This window comes from Nomia melanderi, chromosome 7 (genome assembly GCF_051020985.1).
Source record: "Nomia melanderi isolate GNS246 chromosome 7, iyNomMela1, whole genome shotgun sequence".
NCBI classification, from domain to species: domain Eukaryota; kingdom Metazoa; phylum Arthropoda; class Insecta; order Hymenoptera; family Halictidae; genus Nomia; species Nomia melanderi.
Genome location: NC_135005.1, coordinates 16,626,837 through 16,650,145, shown reverse-complemented (window position 1 = coordinate 16,650,145; position 23,309 = coordinate 16,626,837). Strand labels below are relative to the sequence as shown.

At 53.1% G+C, this 23,309-nt stretch overlaps 1 protein-coding gene across 2 annotated transcripts in view; it reads left to right on the top strand.

The window, feature by feature from the left end:
- The first annotated feature begins 979 nt into the window (after nt 1-979).
- The window catches only part of LOC116424976 (Krueppel-like factor 6), a 373,050-nt gene continuing 350,720 nt past the window's right edge, over nt 980-23,309 (top strand). For both annotated transcript variants that reach the window (XM_076369589.1, XM_031972080.2), the window contains exon 1: nt 980-1,179. The gene's annotated coding sequence lies outside the window, so the exon portion shown is untranslated. The remainder of the gene's footprint in view (nt 1,180-23,309) is intronic.

Below are 23,309 nucleotides of genomic sequence, written 5' to 3'. Positions count from 1 at the left end.
GAAGGACTTGCGACGCAACGCGGCACGAATGAATCAGTCAATGGAACGAGCGTGAGTCGCGTGTTAGATCGACGTGGTTCGTTACCGATGATGTCACCTCGGACGTCGCAGTTTGCGAGGATCGCGGTTTTTCGGGGAATGTATCGATAACCGGAACACGTAATGCGCGCAGTTCCTTTGGCACTGAAACTGCCGGACGAGTCGGAGTGACTCATCCCCGATGGCTTCTCGAGATTATTAAAGATACAATGAATGTTCCTCTGGGAAATTATTAAAGAAGTTGATTTAGCGATGCAAACCGAATTGTAAATCAATCGAAGTCTAGATGCATTCTTGAAGTCTACAGAGGAATTTTAAAATCGATTTAACTGCTCGGTAGTTTAGTGTTGAATCGTTCAAGTTGGAATGAGATATCAAAGCTAATTTCGATTATGCTTTCTTATGCTTCTTGTTACTTAAGAACTTCTGTAATCAGTTTTCTGTTTTAAGTTGAAACGAATAGAGATTGATCGAAGGAAAAGGAACCGCGAATATAAACTTGCCAGTTGACAGCGTTCGGAGGCGCTCCGCGGATGAGGCACGCTGTAGGAGATGACATCACCGAAGGAATCTAAAAAAAAGCAAGCACGAGTCACCGCGAGGCAAGATTTCCTATGATATAAGGTCCCCGCGTTGAGCAACTCTGAATATACACACGGCGTGCACACCGGCGTACTATGGTTTCTATAGGTCATTCAGAAAATGCGTGCCGCGTTGATATGATTCATCTTTACTACACAACGTAAACGTTACACAACCGGTTCTCCGGCTTCTCGATTTTTCATCGAGCCGCGATTGCAATAAGCGTGCGACCGATAAACTTCTCCTTTTCTCTTACTTATAATCGTTCGGCATGCGTGGTTAAGTGACCTTTAAATGCAAGACTTAATGTCGTCGCGATACTCCATTCATTATTTATTCGTCCATTAGTGTCCCGGGAGAAACAACGTCGCGTGTCTTAAATCCGCTTGCGAACTATCGTTTAATCGATAAATTCATCGAGAATTACGTGTTCGCGTTCGGGATAAAAGTAATATCGTCGCAACGACAGTTTCACGCGTCCGAGCGAACGCCTCAAACGCTTCGCCCGTAAGCCGACGCCGACATTCCATCGCACGATTTCGGAAACTCCGCCAAAAGGTAACCAGAATTTCCGTACAAAGTGAAACTATCGCGAGCGCGGATCTTCGCCGGTCTAATCTGCCGTCGCTCAAAATGTAGAATAACTCGCCGTAATGAAAGCAAAGTATCTCGTTCGCCGAAAATCCTCGCGCGCTGTTGCCTTCCAATTAATTCCCGTAACACTGATTCCGCCGTGCCGTCGGCAGCCACCGGGGGACCATCATTAAGAATCACGCGTACCATAATACATATTTCTCGACGATGAAAATTGGATGTCTACGTTCCAGAGGCCGCGTTCCGCGTAACAGGCAGAACGAACAAATTCCACGTAATAGAAGTCATAACCGTAACGTAACACGACTGCGCCGGGGACTACGCTTGTCGAAGGTACGCGCGTAGTATTCAAATGTCACCCATTCATAGTCAACTAAATTCACGCGAATGTCAACCGTTCGCGATCCAGGAATTCCGCGGTACCGCCGGCGTTCCCTTTTTTCTCTCTCTCTCCATCGTTCCCGCTCTTCTTGCTTTCTCTTTCTTTATCCCCCTTTCTCTCTCTTTATCTTCGTCCCTCCCTCCCGCCGTCATTCTCCCGCGAGCAGGTTGCGCGAACGAGAAACGAACGAAATCCTGGGACGATTACGAGCGTTTCTGCCGCGCGGCGCGCCGGTCTTAATGATAACCGCGTAGGTATTGCCGCGAGAGAGCGTTGTTATCTTTACAACGCGTACACACAATCGCCGTAACAGTTCCGACCTCTTTTTCCATTCTCCCGCGCGGCTTTCTGGGACGAGGGCTCGAATGCGAAGCCCGACTCTGCATTCTTCTCGCGGGACGCCGCGTCCCCCTCGAGCCGAGGGAAACAAAACGCGAAGCGGTGGAAAAACGACGAAAGGAAAGGGCGGGGGGAGGAAAAAAAAAATAATTCGATTGTTCAACGAGCGGGATCCGTCCGACGATGTTACGTCAGCGCCGTCCAGGGTCCTTTAAAACCGTGTATCGGGAAACTTCCGGAATGAGAGCGTCCGTTTTCGAAGTGGGGAAACTAGCGTAGCCCGCGGAGCGGCAACTTCCACCGGAGTTTCTTGGGAATTTCGAGTAACCCGCGCCCGAGTGCAACGGAAAATGCTCGCACGAGCGCGGGACGTGCAGTTAAATTTTTTAGGGAACTTGTTATCGAACCCCGTATCAAACGGAATTCCTTATTTCCCGTAAACATCTTCGCTCTCCTTTGTTCCTCGCGTCGCTGCGATGCATCTTTCGCGTCCGCTTTGAACGGAGAAGCAATTTTCATTTATGTCCAGCTGCCGGTTATTCGGCGAATAAAAATATCCGTTGCGTTTAAACGGATTCCCTCTATCCTTCGAACAATTCCATCGATGCGAGGATCGGTGTAGATCGGCAAAGTTTCGGGCTCGCCTCTAATTCGGCCGATGCATGTTTCCTTGAACCACGGATACTCTCGAGTGTTCGAATTACCGTTCGGGAAGCTGAAATAATGGTTAACGTACGATCCGTTTGATCCAAGTTTTAAAGCGGGAATGTGCTCCCCCGAGACGGGCTCGCCTCGCGCGAGCCATCGCCGGCGCGTTTCCGCGTGCAATTCCGTTGCAGACTGCACGTAGTCGCGTTTCGCGTATCTATCGGCTGAAACAATCGTGTGTTCAATTATCGTAACGTTCCGTGTCTTATCGCGCGGTACTTGACACGTACGAGGCGAGATTAAATTGCTTGCTGAAAGTTTTTGCGCCGGAGCGTGTGGAAGCAGCCGAGATTACGAGGGCCTCCTCCTCCTCCCCCCTTATTGCGTAGCAGTTTTCTTCGGCCGGTCGAGCGGATGTCGACGACGGTAACCCAGATTCGAAGTCCGCCGTGGTATCGGCGCGCGTTTCTTCTGTTAAATCCACCTGAATCCGCGAGACGTACTTTGCATATTGATACGTCGCGAATAACCAAGCAATTTGACACGTTCGCTACCAGCGTCGTATAGTTGTCACGGGCTTTCGTATTTTATGCGACGCCGGCGGAATCATTTTTGCGTTGTTTCGCTGGTCGAAGTCGCGGCGCGGTGATACACCGTTCGAGAAACCGATTCGAGTGCTTCTTTCTTTACGGCGTTCGAACGTTTTATAAGAAAGATTTATCGCATTCCGGGTAATAACGCGGAAGGCGCTGTTGTCCTTTAATTTTCGAAGCTTCGAGTGGCGCGACTGTAGGAGCACGTAACGGCAGAGAATTCACGGGGAATAACGCGACAGCGTTATCGATCCGCTCCTTTCGTTCGTAAACGCTTGTTTCCTCGGCAAAATTAGTGGCGATTTAGCCAAAGAACGAAATTACCCAATTTACCGAAAGTCCGCTCGATCGAACACCGGCCGCATAAACTTTTCCCTGCGTCGAGCATCCTGCACAGGCGAGCGCAGTTTTCTATGCAGTTTCGAGGGTCGCGGTTCTGTTGGCCAATTATCGACGCTTCGTATGCCGCGTACCTACACGGCCCGATGGCACGTATTAGGAATTTCAATTCCCCGCCGCCTCCATTATCTTTCAAAACAGACGTTACGCTCGTCTAACCATTCCGCCGTGATTCACGCCGGGGCACGACACCGTTGCCGCCGATCGCGACCGATTCATTTCGTCGTGAACATTCTCTCCAAATTCGCTCCAGACGGAAAATCTCGTTTTTCAAATATTCAAACTTGATCTTCGATGACGCTCGCCGATCGCAACCGATTCATTTCGTCGTGAACATTCTTTCCAAATTCATTTTAAACGGAAAATTTCAATTTTCAAATATTCAAACTTGATCTTCGATAACGCTCGCCGAGTGATTCGTGCTTACGAAACGCCAACGGATACGAGTGTGTCTCGGCTTCCGCCATTTTCAGGAAGCGCGCGGACCGCGACAACGGAGTGTGAAACCTCAAATCACACGAGCAGGCTTCGATATTATCTTCCTTGATTTCTATAAGAATATTCCACCATATTCTCGAAGCTCGTATTTAACAGTAGAACCGTCGATTTCACGGATATTGAATGTTTGAAACAATCAGCGACAGCTCAAGTCGCTTTGATTCGTGCAATTATTCGAATACACATTGCGACACTATCTACAATTTTCGATATATATAGACGAACACGTAGTTTTCCAGGAACAATAGAATAAACTGTAGAATAAACGTCTGTAGACCTAGTGTTAAGTAGTAAAAATAGCTCGAAAAGCAGGCCGCGCGAAACTGCGCGCAACCACTCCCGCAAGAACGCTGCAAACCAGAAACTTGCGTTTCCCGCCGAAGAAAACCGCGACGAAACGTTCGTCACGATTATCTCCCGTATTAGCCTGCAACGATCTCCGGTGAGCTCGGCGAACCATGGAAATCTCGTCCGTCGTCGTTCCTCCTCCGCGGCGGCGAAACGCGGTCCTCCGCGAAGCGGCGACCTTTCGAATTATATCGGCAGTTCGTACGCGTGCGAAGGTACTCCGTTTTGGTCGCGGCCGGGAAAACCGGGGCCGCGTTAATATTTTATCGCTGATCGCGCGGGGAGCGAGTCGCGCTTTCCAACCGCGGAACGCGCTCTGTTTCCTTTTCGTGCCAATCGCTGACAATGAACGGTATCGGGACCGACGCTTTTTTCGCCTGTTCCACTGGCCCTTCCTCTTCTCCCGATGTTCTCGTCGCTCGATCGTTAATTGGTTTCTCGTACGGAGGAAACATCGAAGCGCCGTCTGTTATCGAACGACGCGGCGGCAATCGTCGGCCGAAAGTTGCCCGCGTTCGGGGCGCGCCGACGACGATACCGGGCGAAAGCATTACAGCCGGTTTCACGGGCAATCGAACGACCCGGCTCCATTCGTTGCGCGATAATTTCCATCCAGAACGCTCCGCGAGCTGGAAACCGCGCGGGCGCGCGCCGCGATCGCTTCGCGAGCTCTCCCCGCGTCCCGCCTGCGCGCGACGGATGCCTCGCGCGGGGCTTCGGGGATCGATTTCAATATTTACAGGAGCAGATCGGTCGCCGCGGAATCCTTTCGCGAAATGTAACGCGCGCGTATCGACGCCGTCGTGCGGAACCGCGATAACGCCGCTCCGCCTCGCCGCGAAATTATTTGTAAATCACCGCGCAACGTGCACGGGTACTTCGAGCTGGAATTTCAACCGGTTAACGCGGAGAATAAAGAGCCGGGGACGGCGATGTCGATCGGTTCGGGTTGTTGTTCGTGGATTTTGGAATGCGGGACGAGTATAAGGGGAAAGATTTCGAGAAAAATGTAGAATAACGGTCGCGGGGATTTGATGCGCGAAGCGTTTCGGAAGAAGCGGATGAATGGAGGGCTAGGGGATGAATTAGGGGATGAATTCGGGATAAGTGGCTGCAACGCGTTTCGCGAATTCTGTAGACCATTATCGAGCGATCGATGATATGATTCATCAATCAAGGTGACTCGCGCACGGCTCCGAACATCATGGCAGTCTTCATGACGTGACGCTGCAATCTCGCGTCGAAGTCGCATAAACGCAGTCGATAATGATTAATCTCCGCAGTGTATCGAACACGTGGGCATAAAACTGGTCCTGACCTATCTCTCTGGAACAGCCTATACAAACATTTACATGAAAGCCACTTGTTCCGTCCGCCGGCGTGATCTAACCCGGCCAGTATTAACGCTTATCAGGAGCAAATTTCACGTCACTTACGGTTGTGCGAACAATGAGTCGACGACGGTAGCGGTTTAGAATTGGATCTCGAGCATTTAGCGCTGCTGATGTCATCTGATACGGATGCCTGTATCCGAGTTCAAACATTGATTACCGAATCGTCTTGCGCAAGAACGGGGATTCGAAATGATTTGCGACGCTAGGCTTATGGAACTTGGTAGTTTGATGGATATGAAACGTTTTAAACATTATTTGGTGAAGTTCGAGTCGATTTTTAGGGATGCTGTTCAGCGAATGCATTTTATAATGCTCCGTTCTTGAAACACTAATCTCTATGATCTACGTTAACGATCATTCTAGGAACGATGGAATAAAGCTTATAATAAATACTCTAGAATCTAGTGCTAAGGACAAGGAATTCAAAAGTTAGAGATGATCTCTGAGAAGTAATTATTCTATAATCTCACGCATTCCCGTAACTAATGCTATAAAACTATTATATAAAATCTACGAATTCCAGTAGACACAATGCAAAGAATGACTTGCAAGTATCATTGCACTCGTTGTCAAGACTGCACCATACTAAAATCGATATCAGCGATCGAAGGAATCGTCGAGGACGATTCGATAGCCTTCGAATCTTCTTGTTCCAGTGGTACGAGCGATAGACGAGGCTTCGTTTCCCGTTCGACAACGGGAAAAGCATTGTTACCCTTTTCCTCGTTCTCCAGCGCTGCGGCGCGCGGCGTGACCACACGCGTGCATACCGACGCATCTAAAATTACTCACCGGATGCTACGCGCGGCACTGCCGGTTGCGCAATCGCCGCGTATATACTCGTCCGTACGTGTATGCATACGTGTGCGGCAGGTCGAGCGTAAGTTGTCGTCGTTGTCCTCACCGCGATCGTCATCATCGTCCTCCTCCTCCTCCTCCTCCTCCTCTTCCTCCTCCTCCGCCGCCGCCGCCGCCTCCGCCGCCTCCTCTTCGTCCCCTCGTTCGCGATCGTGACTCAATCGCGAAGGCACGTACGACTAATTGCTCGTTTGCATGAGAAAAAGAGGTTTCCGGTGCCGGCAGAGCAGCGCGAATCGAATTCAACCGGTGAACGGAGGAGATCGACAAGGTTCCCCGTAGCTATTAATATGTAATCGTTCCTTTTTTCCCTCCCCCGCTGCGCTCCGTTACTCGCGTTCCGCTGGAGAACACTTCGTGGGAACTTCTTTTTTAATCTCGCCTTTCGCAGTGGACAACGATCTCTCAGAGGACGATCGGCGCTACTTTCAGCGCGCCGCGGTGTCCTTCGTTCGAGTAGCTCCGGTGGCTGCTCGTTGAGTACGCGATACCTTTATCCGTCGTTTCTGGGGTTACATCAACTTCTAATTGTCCGAGTCTCGTCGGTGATTATACGAGCCAGGATTGTACAGCGATCCGCGGAGCGCCGTGGCAAGCAGGGTTATATTCAACGAGGAACATTCTAAAGAGGATACTGAAAGCGGACATGTCGGACAAATTGCACTGTCGCCTTTTAATCAGACCATTCGGCCGGAGTACCGTGAAGTTCGCCCGGTTCTTCTGTCCGCAAGAAAGTTTTCTCTTGGGCGTTCCTTGGCTAAATGGATTATGAGAACCCATCAACGAGACTCGACTGTGTCCTTTCAGCGTACCTGCAGCTTCTTACAGCTTCGTTCTCTCTCCTCCCGGCGAGGGACAAGATCGATCGTCTACCACCGGATAGCTTCGACTCGCCAGCGAACTTGCCGGCGACGCGAACGCGTCCGGCGAAGCGTGTAGCGGCGCGAGAGAGCAACGTGGATTTGTCGCGCGAACGATAATTCGAAATGTCAAGGGTATGGCGGCGTCGATCGAGCCAGTTTCGCAACGTCTCTCGCCGATACCCTCGATTTCGTTCGAACTCGTGTACGTGCGGCACCGTGTAGCCGTAATGATCAGCGTCGTTCAAATAATAACAGAGAAGAGAACGCTCGATCGAGCGCGTACCGGCGCGAGATTAATGAAGCTTTCAATGCTAATGAATACACGATTCCCCCGTGCGTTCCTTTGGGATCCGAACCTGAAAAGAACGCGCGAGCGCGCGCGCACGCTGCTGCTGCGGTCGGTTCTGCTTTTCTCCCGAATCGGGACGCGGCGCCGGTGATTCTACTTTTCGATGCCGTTCTACGATTCACCGGGGGGCAAGTGGGGCAACGCTCCCATTCGCCGCGCGGAATCGCTTACATGAATCGAGGAGTAATAACTGGTTCTCAGAAACAGTGCGTTTAATTCGCTTCCTTATCTCTGTTTATTGCACGAACTCCACCGTCGTTACCTACTTTCCCGAATCGTAATGCGGAATGTCAGATTGGACATGTAATCTCGATCAGATAGTACTATTACGTGATTAAACACATGAATCACTGATAACTCTGCGGGCATCAAGTCGCGCCAATAGAACGAGTTTAAAATGGGTCACGATTTTACACTGATTTATAGCGTGCCAGTCCAACGGGCAATTAATTTAGACATTGAGCGGTTATCGTTAGTAATTACAGAGGCACTTACGTCTCAACGCGTCTCGTTTGAAGAGCCGAACGCTGGCTACCGCGGATATTCAATGGAAAAATCGTTCACGACCGATAGAATTACGCGATGCTTTACCGCGTTTCTTGCGATCGTTCGAAAAAATCGAACAGATTCACAAGCATTTCTCGTAATATCTCATCGCAGCTTAACCAAGCATACATGCTACTGTTCGAAAACATTCGATCAGTCCCGATGATCGCGGAGTAAAATCAAAAACACCGCGATCTATCGAACGTTCCGAACGAGTCGGCAAAGTGAAACATTGGAATTCCGTCGGATCAGGCGACGCAGACGCGAATTCCAGAATCAAAGACAGGCGAAACGGTGGTCGGCGAAGGCTCGAGAACGCCTGCGAACTAATCGCGGCGCGTTTCTGCACCTGTCGCGTCTCCTTAAGCGTCCCGGACCCAGGGCAGCGGCGCGTACCCGCAGAACCGCGTCGGAATCGCAGAGCCCGGAGCGTCTCGAGCTCCGGCGTTGCCGAGATCTCGCATCCTCGCGCCGGCAATTTCATATTCGACATTATTATGCGACTGGCATTCCCGGCGCTACTTTCACGCATGAAATAATCACGCAGTCGAGCGGTGCTTCAGTTGCATAACTCCGCGCGAGCGGCCGGGAGCGCGTCGCAATCCTTCAAATTCGCGACCGGGAAAACGCGAGGCGAACGGCGCGAGAGGGACGGGCGAGCGATACCGAAAAGGGGTAGAGAGGAACGGAGAAAGGCAGACAGACAGAGAGAGAGAGAGAGAGAGAGAGAGAGAGAGAGAGAGAGGTTCAGAGAGAAACGAACGGGTCGGAAAGGGGCGCGGGGCAAACGAGGTCGAGTGACCCACACACGAGAGGGAACAAAGCAATCGAGCCCGGCCAGCCGAAAACGCGAATCATAAAGCCGCGCGAGATACGCGCGCGGAGTAGGATGGGAGGGAGCATTCACGGGCGGGCGTCGTGTCGGCGTCTCGGTTGCAAAACAGGAAAACACGTGACACGGTTGATGTTAATGTGATTTGCGGGAGTCTGTCGCCGGGCTGCGCGCGGAACGACCGAGAAAAAAACCTCGGCAAGATTGCGGCGACCCGGCCCGAGGAATCGGGGGAGGAAGGAAAATTCGTGGTATTGTTGCCGGTGCACCGGCGGACGGATAGTCGAACGGGGGACGCGACGAGGACGGTGAATGCGGCAGCAGCGTCTCTCCTCTCGGTCTCCCTTGAATTTCAGCGCAATGCCGCATTTTCCAGGCCGCTACTCGAAGACAGACGCCACATTGTCTCCGGAGGATGTGAAGCCGAGTAGAAACAGAGAAAAGTGTGTCCTCGGATAACCGGGGCCGCGAGGCGATTACAAGTTAGCTCGTACGTCGTGCACGCCTCGGTTCGCCCGTGGCGAGAGCAACGCCGGGGAACCGCGGGGAGGAAGGAGGGACCGTTTAAAGGGAAACCGAGGAAAATGAATTCACCGGCGGCGGGATGATCCCATATGCGCCGGAGGGCACGATGCATATGCGAGGCGCACGTGCGACGGTCCGCGCGCGGTGGTTTTTCGGTGGCCGGACCGCCGCGTATGCACGGCTCTCGACGTTAACCGGCGCCGGGTTCGATATACTCCGCACGTACCGGCGATGTATCGTCCGATCGTGTTCCCCAAAGCGCGGAGAAAAGTTTTCACCGTCGAGACTTCATCCCCGCCGCCGCCCGACCGGCAAAACGGTCCGCGCGCGCCGCCCGTTACCCGCATCTAAAGGAATCTCCTGTTTTTCGTCTACTATCATTCCCCGGGACTTTCACCTGGATGATGGAGGTCTCGCTGGGAAATTGATCTACCGATCGGAGGATTCGAGCTGCTGGGGGATGTGTCCGGATGGGAAAGGCGGAAGGTCGCGAAGATGGAGGGATAAGAATATGATTAATTGTATTCTATGTGATCGGAGCTTGATTCGGTAGGAATCTTCTTAATTACGATCTTTCGTTAACACTGGAGCCAGCAGTTGAATCGATTCAAAATGTTTCTAGAAACATCTGTTGATATTTCGATTGATTTACGGTTCGGTTCGCGTATCGATAAATCAATTTCTCCGGTAATTCCCCGGAGCGGCTGTTATCTTTCTAACAATCACGGAAAGAAGAAACGGGTAATTTTGACGGGTCAGATAGTTTACAAGCGTTCGACGCGATAAATCGTCCTCATAAAAGGCAAATGAGATTCTAGGAAAAAGTCTCGTCGACTTCCTACGCGCTGCGGCGTGCGTCACGCGTCGCGAAGGTGTTAAGTAATCGACGGACAATCGTAACTGTTCGACAATTACGATCCGCTTTCACGATCTTCCGTGTCGCGCTCGATATTCCGTCCAGTAGTGGGATTCTTAAACGCGGGGTCCATAAAATCGTCTAATAGCTCGGCTTCGCGTTCTTCTCCTCTCGCGAGCGGGCGATAACGATCGCCGGTGTATTCCGCCTGGCGCGATGAAAAATGGACGAAGACTGGGGGCCGGTGCGTCTCGAAGCGGCCCCGGGAGGATTTGCGCGAGAAGATCCAGGAGCTCTCGCGGTATACGAGACGGGAGTGCGAAATCTGCCGGAACCGGAAAGCGTGTCATCGTCTGCATATCAACGAATACCGCGCGCGCTGCCGGAAAGGAGAGGATGCGAGGGATGCGCTTTAATAGTGGTGCATTTTCAAGCAGACACGGCCGACGGTGTTCGCGCGCGTGTTGGTGACCGTACACCATAATAAACGTGCGCGCACGTGCGCCGCCGGGGAGGTGGAAATCCATCGACAATCGGCTTGCTTCGTGCTCGACTGAAGTGCTCCTCTTTTATTTAATATCGCGGTTACACGTTCTCCCCCCCTGCCGTCCGCATCCATCGCGACACGAGACCTCGCCGCGATGCCTCCGCGGCGTTCCGCTGTGCAGCCGTTTCTTCGGGATAGCATGGCGAACGCAAATACACTGCCTTCCGTCGATTTCCGCCGAATTTCTTGTTACATCGTTTACCGTTGCAACATTCCGATACGAACGCGTGTTTGTTTCTTGGAGTTTCGATGCACGTCTCCTCGCCTTCCAACCGTTTTCGAGTCTCTCGATGTAGCTTGTTTCACCGGCAGTTTCGCAAGTAGACTGAAAATCGTTGCGCAAACTTTCTTCGAATATCACGCGAAGATCGGAACGAAAGAAGTGCGTTTCGCTAAGTAAAAGGTTTCTTACGATGTAAGTAAGATCGAAGCAACACCGATTTCCTGTTTTGACTCTCTCACATTCGAGAAACTGCGTGGTTCCTAAATTAACCAGTTAACTGTGGAATTTAGTTGGAAAAACCTCTCGTTCTCGCAATAAAATCGAAAAATGGAGCGTGTACTCGTCGAACGCAGGACGAATGCGCGTAGAGCATATTTTAATGAAAGATCAAAGCGAAACAAAGAATTACATGATCATGTGAGAAAATAAAGAATTCATCGCTGAAAGAATTAGTATCATTACGATAAAGGATAAAGAAAATCGCAGTGAACTGCGCGATTAGGGTTACAAACGTTGCACAGACCACGCAGAACGATCGCAGAACGACCGGTCGGCTCGTCGATTTTTATTAGCGCTTTCGAAGCGCATCCGCGGCCCCGTTTCAGGAAGTGCTCTCCTCTCGGCTATTGTTAAGTAGATTTATACGATGCAACGATGGCTATCGGAAACCGCGTCCGCGGAGCCCTACGCTCGTTCCACTCCCATCTTTCTCCTGTCCGCGTCCCGCCCTCTTTCTCTAGCTTTGTTTTTTCCATCTTCCATCGCGCTGGCGTTTGCTCCGCGCGCATATTTCGTCTCGCTCGACCGACCTCGCGCGCTCTCCCGACCGGCTCGGCTTTTCTTCCGGTCGATTCGAGGCCGCCGGAATCATCCGTCGCGCGGAATCGCAACGGGTGCGCGAAGGGCCGCGCGCGTCGCGGATGGATCAGCGTGCGGGATTCGAATGGAAAATTCGTGTTTTTGTTCCGTCGGTTGTCCGTCGACGCACACGCCCACCGCGGCGAGCCGTGGCTTCGATCCGTTAACGCTGGGAAACTTCCGAAGATTTATATGTTTTCGCGCGTCACGGTGTTCCGGCATGAATCGGCTTACCGAACGACGCGCGTGTGCGTATAATACATTCGTTTCGACGCGTTCGCCTGCCGCGGCGCGCCGGTTTCGAGCGTGTTAGATCGGCCATTGTGCCGGCCAATAAATAGACCCGTTGTATTGTTGCCCCGACCCGCGGACGGAATAATTCCGATCGTCTTTAGGCAGCTGTTTACCAGACCTGGATGCGTTCTCTCGCCGAGGGGAATTGAAACACTTCGCTCGATGACTTCTCCCGACGGCTCGGCCGCAATGTTGCGGTCCGCTCTTCTAAAAATATAGTGACTCGACAATCGCCGCCTGTAATTCCGCGCACAATGGACGATACTCCGCCGGAATGTGAAAGTTCTCGTCGAGTCATAGGAGAATCCTTGGCGTTCCGTTCGGTAAATACGTCGGGCCGAGCGTTGCTCGAAGTCGCCTGTTACGGAAGTTGACGTTCGCGAATCCTTGGAAAAACGAAACGGTAACGGCATACGGACGGAGGTAATAAATGTACGTGCTAGAAATAATCGTTAACAGCTGAGGCGATAAGTGTTAAGGAAAACCGGCGAGCTCATGCGTCAATTCGCAACGGCGGAATGTGTCTTGCGAGCGGTTGTCCTTGTCCAATTCAAACAGCATCGGTCTGAAACGTATTTACCTCTTAAATTACAAGGTGTCAGATCTGGGTTAACGATGGGAAACGATGGCGAGGAGTCTTATCGGCGCGATCCCAGCATTGTAATCCGAGGCGTCTGCTGACGTTGATTGAAAAATTCCATCCCTGCAGTTTTTCATTATCCTACGGCCGGCCGATCGCGCACGCGCAACCGACGAAAGTGGCGATAAATTAATAACGCGAGGGAGCTGATCTACGAGGATAGCGTTACGTTTGGCTTGCCAGATGGTTAGCACGTTTCGCGTGTTTACCAGCAGGGGATCGTGTATGCAGAAGCGTGTTATGAAATGTGTTACGAAATCCAGCGTGAATGTGTCCTTGTCAACCGCCGATTCCCGAATGTACTCTCATCGTAATGTTATCTAGATGGGTTTGTCAACGGCACCGGCCAACTGTGTAATACAACTTGTACAAATTAAATGTCACTTACGTTGCACATTCGTTTGTAGATAAGAATATTCCACGATTACTGAATTAATCGCCGAAAGATAGCTGTTATCCGGTCTACCATAAATTAAAATCACCTCGGGTATCTTCGGTCGCGCGTTCACTTGCTCGCTCGCTCGCTCGCTTTATGAATGGAAACCTACCGGTTTATTAATGAATATTTCATGCCGCGGAGCGTAAAATTTACTAGTACGATACCCTATTCCCGAGTAGCCACGAGGCGAGGTACACTGGGCGCCCCGGCTATCGGTGCAAACAACGAACGAACGAACGACCGTGGCGCAACCGACTGACCAAGAATGCCGGTTAACGACGCAGCTGTATAATAAAGTGATTTTCGATTGCCGCCGCTTTCGTAACCCCGGTATTAATTTCCCTTGCAGCAGGCTGGCTCGTATGCGCGCCGAATCGGCCGGCGACGACGCAGTTTCACTTCGAAATTCAACGATTCGAATGCATTATCGCGCCTATCGTTCCGCCGGCGAGCCCCGTCTTTATTACGATTTAAATTGATCGCGCGGGGCTTTAACGAACCCACCGATTTATCCGGAATTACACGGGAATCGGCGAAACGGCGTCCCGCGAGGAAGGAGCGGCTTAAGCCGGCGGCGGAACACCGATCCGGAGTTCCCTCGGAGCGTGCGCGACATAATAGCGACGGGCGTAACGAGATAATAAAAATATGAAACAACCGGGTAGATGTAACGGAACTGTGAAACTTTCGGGAACGAAACTCCGCGGGAACACGTCGACGCACGGACTTACGAGGACAGAGGACGTTGTCCTCGACGAGCTTTATGGTACCGTAAGTTTGGCAACTAACAATTTCACCGACGCGCACCCGACTGCAATAAGAATGATCCGCCATTCTCTCTGTTCCTCGTTGAGATTCCGTGTTCATCGTTTGCCGATATTTCGAAAGTAAACTTCTGCGAGGCATCGTCCGCAGAATCTAATGAGTTCCTCCGCCCCCGTCGCCCCGGCTGCCGGCGACGTCCCGATGCTCCTTTTTTGAAGTTTCCCGTCCGTACTTCCCGCAGACTTAGCTGGAACGACGCGACCCCTTAATCTCCCGAGTTTCAGCCGCGCTCTTACTTAATGACCTATAATTTCGAGCGATTTGCCTCATCGTCGCGTACAATATTCGACGCGAGAACAAACTCGGGACACTTGCCGCGTTTTAATCGGCGAACGCAACGGAACTCGCGACGAACTCGAGCACCGCCGTGCATCCGCGACGCGAAAGCGACCTATTCGATTGTCGACTTTCCCGAAACGGTTGAACGGAACGTTATGAAACACTCGCCGGCGTTACGGGGGCAGACGAATCACGAGCGAAGCAGAAAGATACAAGAACGCCGGTTAATAATTAAACTCGGATTACTAAACGGCTCGGGAATAAATTTCCTGCGTCTCCGGGGATTTTATGCAGCGGCCGGGTTAATCGAAGCGCCGATGATCCCAGCAGAACCGCGGTATTAAGAGTCCGATCATAAAGTCCGCTGTCTCGCCGGTGCGCGCCTCCAAATTGGGAACACTGGTCCGGGAGCGAAGGGGGCCGCGTACGAGAAACTCTCGTTCGCCGGTAAGAAACGAATAATTCCTAAATAAATGTTCGTTCCCCCGCGGAGGCGCGCTCCGTGAACGAGCAATTAACCTCGGCCGCGATGGTGTACAGTGTTCCTTGAAGGGGTCCGTCTTCCCTGCGCGCAGACGATCTTTTAATCCAAATTAATGCTTTTAACGAAATTGCATGAAAGCCCGGAGCACGGCTGTCCTTTCCATGTGCCCGTCGGCTCTCCCTCCCGTCGTCGTCGTCGTCGTCGTCGTCGTCGTCGTCGTCCCTCTTCAACCCTCCTCCTCCCCCTCCCACTTGTCTTTGCCGTACATCTCTTTGCCTCTCCCTTTTCTGTTCTGTTTGTCCCGTGATCGATAATTTTATTCCGCGCTGCATTCTCCTCGCGGCTGACTGAGTCCGCCCGCTTTGTGAATCGACGGGAACGCGACCTAGATTCCGGGGCCCAATTTCATCAAGAAAGGAGGAGCCGCTCCGATGGGAACTGGAATCGCCTGGAGGACCCGCGAGGGGAACAGCCCCGGCCCCTCGCGTACAACGGGCGTACGCGGATTCAGACGCGAGGCGGTCTCGCTGTCGTTTCTCGTTTTTAACTTATTGACACTCGGCTCGGGGAAAACGGCTGGTTAATTCACCGCGATATTCCCCGGGTAATTGCGCCTTTGTCTCGAAAAAAGGTCGGGCTATTCGCGCGCGTCGCTTAAAGCAGCCGGTGTTGATCGATACTGTTGTCGATTCATACTGACCTCGATCAAAACTGGTTCCGGCGGATTCTCGCCGGCCGGGGACCGGTGCCGGCGATTTCGATGTAACTGAAAAATGCGCGCCGGTCCGCCGAATAATCCGAGGTGGATCGGTAACGCGAGTATCGATCACCGAGGCGAACGCGCGCGCCGCTGAAGGGAGCTGCGAGTCGCTCGAGACGGTAATTGGCCAATGATAAAGACACCCTGCAGGGAGATCGGACGCGAAGATCGGGCTGCGAGTCGAGCACCGCTTATCAACGTAGCCGTTGCTCCGAAGGAGCGGGACGAAGAATTCATTGAACTCTAACTGGCACTAGAATGGAACGATTTAGCCTGGCCGCTTGCTCGGCCAAGCGGACCCGCGCAATCGTGGTCGAAACGCGAACGGGGAGGGAGAGGACGGTTTAGAGGGCGGGAGAGAGAGAAGGAGAGGCAGAGAGAGGAGTCCGTCATTTCCTTCGATCAAGAGACCGTGCTTTCATCCAGCTCATTCCGGAGATCGTTCGTTTGGTCGTCCCTAATGCCGGAGCAATGACCTTGCAGTATTTCGCCGTGCAAACTGCAATTCATTCGGTTGTCTCCTCGCCCCCCCCATCCCCCGTCGCCGTCTCCTTTCAGCCCGCTCGATAGCGGCGTGTACCCTCTCGCAGCAGAGATACACTGCCACGGTCTCTTGTGCAATCTGCAACCGTTGCAACGACCACTCGAGTGTGAACGCAACGGGGATCGGGCTTGATCGTTTTAAAGATCGAGAGCTCGGCTTAAAGAGGATATGCCGGATTTGCTCGCGTACCCGCCGGATTTCTTTCGGCTTTCCGCGTGACTCATAAATTCCACGGTTCGCGTGTCGTTCAAAGTGGAACGGCCGAAACTTTAATGCGAAACCGTGCGACGCGATGATGGATGCGGACCGTGGGATCGAATAAAGAGACTGGAACGGTTTTTTCGACGTGTCCGTGGCTTCTACCTTCGCGACGTTCAGGGGGACACTTTTCTGTTTATGATTCTAGCGTTCGATAACACGGGCGGAGGAGGAAGACGAGTTTACCGAGATTGTAATCCTCGAATGGCTCTCGAGCGTAAAGTTACGAAATTAATTCGCGAATGAAGAGCACAGCGGCACGGGGATCACGGTGGAAAAAGTCGCCCGAGGAAACGCTCGCTATTCGCGGAACGCGTGGCGTACATAAAAGAGAATAGCGCGGACGGTAACCGGACTCGGCGAGGCACGGTATCGCGTTTAATCAGCCGATGTCGCGGCGAACGTCTTCGGCTGGCACGTTTCGACGTTTCATTTCGCGCGGCAGCGAAATCGCGAGTAATCGCGGGAACGGGCCGGGGTTATTTGCAGAACTCGCGACTTGATGAATACGAATTCCAGGGGATCGCGAGCAATTTCCGCGGCGGCGTCGGCGGGCGCGCGCGGCAAAACAGAGATTGTGATTCTAGCGTGAATCATCGCGGGAGAGCGTTGCCCGTAACTTATCGGCCACGTGGTTCCCGGGGGATTGCATTCCAGGGACTTGGCCAGTTTTTGCTATGCTAAGCTCGCCGAATGGTGGGATGCCGGGATACCTGGGCCGCGCGGGGCTATCCGCCAATCAGGCTTCTTGCCGGCCGCGACGCTGCCCAGACGTCAGGAACGTCGGAGGATCGGCCGGGGGAAAAGGGCGACGCCTGATTACGAAACCGATGGAAACGAAAAAAGAAAACGTATCGGTGTTGCGCCGGCGAGTCGGATAAAAAATGCGGACGGGGGCGAAGAGGTCGGGAGCGGAGTTCCCGAACGGAGGGGAGAATCCGGAACGCCGCAGGGTAGGCAGCTCGGGATTGACGTTCTCGGGGCTGGCCCTTAACGAACCTTTAATGCCCGGCGGCGGGGCGACGCGGGGGCCCACGATCCGCGCCGCCCGAAAGCGACACCGAATTCCCCGGCATTTAACCCGGTGCGTTAACCTTACTGAAACCGAAGCAATTGCACTCATTGTCCGGGAACGATAGCTAACGGAGTAGCGGGACGCCGTAAGACGGGCCGAGAGAACAATGAAGAAAGGACAGGGAGGGAAAACCGGCGAGGGAAGGATGAGTGATTCAACGTTTAATTGGACGTGTACTTTTTTACCAGACCCTCCATCCAGGCACGCGAGTGTGGGTGCGAGGCTGGCCGGGGTGCCAGGAAAGAAAAGACGATGCGGGGCGGAGGGAACGACGCTCTCCGCCGACGTTTGCCCTTTTCTACGCTCGACGGTTTCGTGCCACCGCGGCTGGCTTGGGAAGACACACCGTAGGTATGCGTGTCACGCGGCACCCGTGGAAGGTTAACAAACACGGTCACCGCTAATTGACTTTTTAACCAGTAATTAAGCCCGCGGCCAGGCTTCCAGCACGACACGGTTGCGCCACAATGTTGCGGCGATCTTGGACGCGGCTCGTACACGGTTTTTCGAGGCTCTCCGAGCGGATTCGAGAAACTGGGACGAACGCGGTGGTGAAACGGTGGTTGTCTCCGCGAAAGAATGATTCACGGACCACTTTCACTGGACTCGCGGGTCTATGCTGTTGAAATTGTTTCTTTCGATCTTCGGCTTGTAGACCTCGAGGCAGATCTCGAGGAATCGTTGCTTGTACGATCTATACAAGATCTAGAATCTGCATATTTCTATGTATATTGATATCCCAAGGAAAAGGGATTAGCTGGCGAAGGTACTACGAGAGATTCGAGAACAAACGAAACGCAAAGTGAAAGAACGTCAGCGGCACGTCGGGAAATGGGCCGGAATGTCCGTCGGATCGATCCGGCGGCGACTAGCCGCGAAATTATCGGTGGCGTCATCGCTCACCTTTTTCTCCCCCGGCTCGAATGAAAACCAACGATAAATATCGGTCCCTGCTGGCAGGCCGCGCTCACTCGTGGCCACTGACACGCGGTACTTTCGATTCGCGTACTTGAAAATGTGGGTTAATGGACGCGTCGATCTCCCCGCGGCTCGGCGAGAGGGGCCGTGCATCGGTCCCGCTTGTTTTTCGGACGGGGGAAAAAAATTCGCACGGTCCGGTTGCCTCAAGGTAACACGCCGGCCGGGTCGAGAGCACCGGGCGTCGAGTGCACAGGTGCACGGTAATAATACACGAGTCGCGGGAGTGACCCCGTTAACGGGTCCTACGTTCGTTGCACGCGCTTTCGCGTGAGCCGCGCGCCGACAGCATGGAATTAACCGGACCAACAAAGGGAAATCGAGCGAACGGCCTCGCCGTTTCGCGTTTGTCATCGTCGCCGATGCCTTCCGAAAGACGGCGCATTAAGGGACTTTATGACGGACATTTCGACATGCTCTAGCCTCTGTTTACTGTCCCCTCTGATATACGTTGTTGCATCTGTTTGGAATAATTCAGGGACGCGCACGACGGCGCTACGGCATCTGGGAACCACGTTTGCTCTTCTACGAACGATGGGAATCGGTGTGCGCGTCCTTAATAGAGTCATAGATCAAATATATATCCGACTCGTCGACGTTGTTTTTTCGTAGTTTTATATTCGGTACGGTTCGAGCTAATTTTAAGAGCAGTCACCGTTCGTTCCGCCGACGATTCTATGAATTATAATCCGTTAACCTTTCGATAAGTGTGTCAGAGTCGGGAGTTCATCTGATTATCCCTTAACGTCCAGAAGACCGTACGTCGTCGCGAGCGTGCAGCATTGCCCAACGACTAAAGAGGTCGTAAGTGAAGCTTCGTCATCCCTAATTCGTCGTTGTCCGATTTACTCGGCGTGCCCGCGTGCAGCGGGCCGCTTAAACGGTCAATCCTTGCATCTCCTTCGGTCGTATTACGTAATTAGGCTTCTTCTATTCGTTCATTCCCAAGTGGACGAGGTAAGAAGCAGGCTGAATGCTCCCGGGGTGAATCGACGCCGGTGACTCACGGCCCGGTCGTAGCAATGGTCGTTTAACCTCGGGTCACATTAGCCGCAATCGTTACACCGAAAAAATAATTACGCTACTTACGCGCCCCCGCCCGCAGCGGCGGCCGGTCGGCTCGATTGCGGTCGGGCCGCGAGCGGCGGGTGTGACACACGCGCGAGCTTTATTTTTAAACAGCTCGCCGTAACTCGTTCTTAATTGCGTCCAATTCGGGTCTCGTCTCGACACAGAGCTTCCCCGGATTCCGATCGCGCCGTTACGGTCGCTCTTGAACGATCGACGAGCGAGCGTACAGCCGATCGATAACCATCTCGCGCGATAATTTCCATGGAGCATACCGAACGAGGAAACTTCAATTACCTTTACGCGAAAGGTCGATTCGCACTCCGATACGGTTGTACGAGGCGTCCCGCTCCGAAAGACCGAGTGATTCACAGGACAGGCGATCGAAAGCCGAGCAAAAGCACCGGGCGAAAGCTGAGAAGCGTGGCTTCGGTCTGCCCGGCAGACCGAGACTCAGCCACGCGTGTTGATCGCGATTCCCTGTCGCGTAAATTACAGCCGCGCCTCTATCGCCGGCCGAAATCACGGAAACTGTACACTACAAAAGCGATTCCACGGCCGAAGGCAGGGGACTGGCGCGGCGAGCTCGGCTACTCGAAGGGTTAGGGTAAGTGGTAAAATGAGATTCGCGTGTACATTTTTTCTTATCTGGCGCGAGGGTCGCGAGCCGGCGAGGGCCGGGGACGAGATGACCCCAGCAGGAGCGTCGGTCTTGCTCACGGAATCGTAAAATATTTCGGCGGTCGGTCCTCCCTTCCGGTTCGCGCGGCGGGGAAAACCGGGCTTGACCGAAGTCTCGGCTCGAAGGGAGTCGCGACTGGTAAGGTGGCCGCCGCGGGGGGGAAGAGGATTTAAGGAGCGAAAAGCGAGAAACCGTGAAGCCGAGTCAGAGGGAGGAAGGAAGACGGACATCGTGGCGGGGAACAAAGAACGAGAAAAAGAGGAAAGAGACAACGTCAGGAGAATACAGAATTGGCCGTAACATAAAGAAGCGGAAGGTACGAGGATAGCAACCCTCGTGAAGGGGAACCCGTGATAACGTGCTTCGGATATAAGTACCGCGGGGAGTACGAACGTAACTCCTCGTCCTCGCCGGCGCTGCGTGAGTGTATACACTGTCTCGCAACTCGCCCGCAAGGATACGAGGCCACGGAACGCTCCGCGCCGCGCCACGCCGCGCCGGAGAAACGCTCGTCCGCGTTTTCACATTTCCGCGGCTGAAACTTTATCTTACTTTACGACGAATCAAAAGCTGCGCTTTATCATCATCCCGTTCTCCCCCTCGACCCCCGTCCTTTATACCCGAAGGAACTTCCCTGGGCATTGTGTCCAGGATCGTGGATACTCTCGACCGCGGTAACGAGTTATACGAGGAGTCCTTTCTCGTTTCTTCCTCCAGCAATTTTTTTTCTCTCCGCCCGACTTGCCCCGCCGCCGATCCGAAGCGCCGGAGCAGGGTGTTCCGAGAGTAATCTTAACGAGACGCGGTCTCTACTTAGCGAAATTAGATGTTTCGCTCCCGCGGCGACCATTTTTGGTCCCCGTAATCATGGTCGCGCGACACAGATGAGATCTCACCCGTTAGAATTAGCGGCCGGTGATCGTTGAAAGGGGCGGAGACCTCTGGGGGTTTAAAAAGGGAGCGGATAATCTTTGGCCGGTCGAACGCGAAGCTGAGAATCCCTGTGAGAGCAGGCCACTCGACCCGAACCGGGACTCTCGTTCCGGTGCGCACGGAGAGGCGTGCACTCAGCCCGAATTTACGTGCGAGTGTTTACGGGGCAAGATGGCGCCAGGTTGCCACCCTTACGTGCATTAACGCCTGCCTGAGAGATAGTACGCGCACACCCTCGTCTTTCTAGACAATGGGGACGATACTGCGCCCGGCAACAATGCTCGCGAAGCCTGCCACGACGTCGACATCTCGAGCCACGGGGAAAGAAGAACGTCGTCGTCGCCGTCGTCGTCGTCGTCGTCGTCGTCGTTTGCTGAGACGAGGAACGATGCGACGCTGTTGTCTCCTTGCCCCGAAGTACGCTCCCCGTGATCATCCCTCGGAATCACCTACGATTCACGCGGCGCCAGAGCTTCCTCGAACTTCGTTCCGCGCAATCACACCGCAGGGATCTGACGTTTCCCGTTACGCGGACGGCCAACGGGATTTTTAAAGCATTTATCTTCTAGCCGCGATCTAAGTCCGTGAAATATGGAACCGGGTGAAATTTTCTAAGAACGGCACTCGCCGATTGATGACGTTTACTCGCGGGATGGATTATGGCGCGGGTGAGTGATAGTCGGGACGGACGCCGCGCCTTCGGACGGTCTTACGTGGGCGGAAGGTGCGAAGGAATTTCTGGGAACGATTGATACTTACCAGACGTTGCGATGCGGGCCTGACGAATGAATCCTTTCTAATCCGCCAAGAATTTCTCTTTCTACGATGGGAACAACTTCGATGATACCCAATTATCGCGTGAAACAGTGAGCAAACGCGAACATCAAGTTCGATTATATCGTTTCGATAATCCGGACGATGTCTGAATTCAGGTCGGTCGAAGCACCGACGATTACACGTACCAGGAATCCTGGTCGAATCGAAGATGCATACCGGACTCGATAAAAGTCGTTGGCTAATAAGTCACCAAGTCTCGCGCGTCAATGTACATCCTCCGGGCACCATAATCCATCGAACGGACTGCATAATTCATTCTGTCCGTCATTGGCAGGCCTGAAAGCCCGGCGAGTCGTTATACCGTGGCGCACGAGCTACGATCGCCGAATGGTAATGGCGCTCGCGCGCATACTTACGGTTCGGTTTGGCACGTAACTCGCCGCGGCCGTCTGCGCACCGGCGACGACCGCTGCAATTAACTTGCCCGATTAGTCGTCTAATTTCCATCGCCCCGGGCACTAACCGAGAATCACAAATTCTTTCCAATTAATCAAATACTTCATTACGAGGTCGTCGAGCGTCCGTGATCGAGATGGAGCCATCTTGAACGCGAGCCAGCCGCCATCTTGGCGGTGTCTCGCAGGATTTCGCCAGGCGATCAACCGCCGCTCCTCCTCGCCCCGGCGAGGATTACCGAGTTTGCGTGCATCGAAATTGTGAGCGCGTGCAACCACTTTCCGAGTGACGTTAATTCAATTCCCCGGGAAAATTGAAGCGGCGCGATAAAATCATTTAGTTCGGGAATACCGTGCCGCGGCCCTTCACGCTGCTTTCGTGTCGGGGACAGCTGTTTGCCCGATGAATAATGTCGCGTTTTGTCACGAGCCTAACTGTACGACCAATTAGCATACGAGCGTTGGCAATCGAATTCGAGGGAATACTTTTCACCTATCCTTATATACAGAGCATTCCTAACGAGCGATAAATTACCAAACAGGAG